Here is a 1,470-nt window from a genome sequence, read left to right on the forward strand (position 1 = left end):
CTCCATTATTTTTTTTTTTCCACATCACAAGAAAAGGAAATACTTCCCACCTCCTACTTTGAATTTAAAAGAACCATGACACTAAAACCTGATAAGGATGTACAAGAAAGCAAGCTAGAGGCCATTCTCCCTCACCAACAAAAATGTAAAAATCCTAAATAAAATATTAGCAAAATGAATCTAGCAATAATAAAAATGATAATACATTATGGCCAAGTTGGATTTATTTCAAGAATGAAAGTTTGGGCTTTATATTAGGCAATTAATCAATGTAATTCAACACATTAGCGGAGTATATGAAAAAAACATGCGATAATATTCACAGATGAAAGCATTTGACAAATTTAATATCTATTCATGATAAGAGCTCTTAGCAAAATAGCAATAGAAGAGAATATCTGTAATTTAATAGAGTCACTACAAAAGACTGACAGCAAATATCATATTTAGTGGTGACACAGAAAGTTTATACAAAAATGAGACAAAGCTGACTGCTATTACCATTTCTATTTAGCATTGTAAGAAGGCTTAACAAGGCACTGAGGTAGGGAGAAAGCAGGATTGAAAGCTAAAAAGGAAAAAAAATAACTGCCATCTCACTTACAGACAACATGATTCTATATATGGAAAACTGAAGAAAATCTTCAGATAAATTATTAGATTAATAAATGAATTTACTAAGGTCACTAGAAACTAGATCAGTATATAAAATCAATTTTACTTCTACATACAAGCAACAAAGGAACATACAATAAATATTTTTAATAATATTTAAAATAGCACCAAATGCCTATGAATAAATATAAAGTAAATGTAATATGCAAGACCTTTATAAAAATAACTACATATGTCTACCTGGTAGGAAAGATACCATGATTATAAAGGTGGTTTTCCCTGGCTGAGGCTTATTCATTGCACTCTGGATGTGCCAACCCCTGAGATTTCCCCAAGTGTGGGAAACTCGACTGCATAATTTGTGATCATGGGGGACTGCATTCACAATCTCCTCTAACCTTTAAAAAATAAATAAAAATAACTATAAAACGTTGTTGGGAAAACTATAGAAGACCTAAATAAATAGAGGGATATATCATGTTCATGGATTGGAATATTCAATACTGTCATAATGTCAATTCTTAAATTCATGTGTAGATTTAATGAAATCCAAATCAAAGTTTTAGCAGATATTTTTATAAATTGACAAGTTGATTCTAATATTCATCTGGAAATGCCAAAGGCCATAAATACCCAAAGCAATATTCTTTTTTGAAGAAGAAAAACAAAATTGGAAGTTTATATTCCAAATATCAAGACTTATTATAAAGCTATAATAATTAAGACAGTGTGGAACTATGTGTAGAATAATAGGTACATAGAGCAGAATAGAGAGATTAGAAACACACCACTATGTATACAGACATTTATAAAAAGATGTGGTAATGCAGATCCATGAGGAAATGGTAGATGTTT

General features: G+C 30.2%; 1 non-coding gene across 1 annotated transcript; it reads left to right on the top strand.

The window, feature by feature from the left end:
- The first annotated feature begins 847 nt into the window (after positions 1 to 847).
- LOC148093827 (U1 spliceosomal RNA) lies at positions 848 to 1,009 on the top strand. The gene has a single exon (XR_015714155.1). It is a non-coding gene; the product is annotated as a U1 spliceosomal RNA (small nuclear RNA).
- Positions 1,010 to 1,470: the final 461 nt, after the last annotated feature.

This window comes from Miniopterus natalensis, chromosome 2, assembly GCF_054644295.1.
Source record: "Miniopterus natalensis isolate mMinNat1 chromosome 2, mMinNat1.hap1, whole genome shotgun sequence".
Classification (NCBI taxonomy): Eukaryota; Metazoa; Chordata; class Mammalia; order Chiroptera; family Miniopteridae; genus Miniopterus; species Miniopterus natalensis.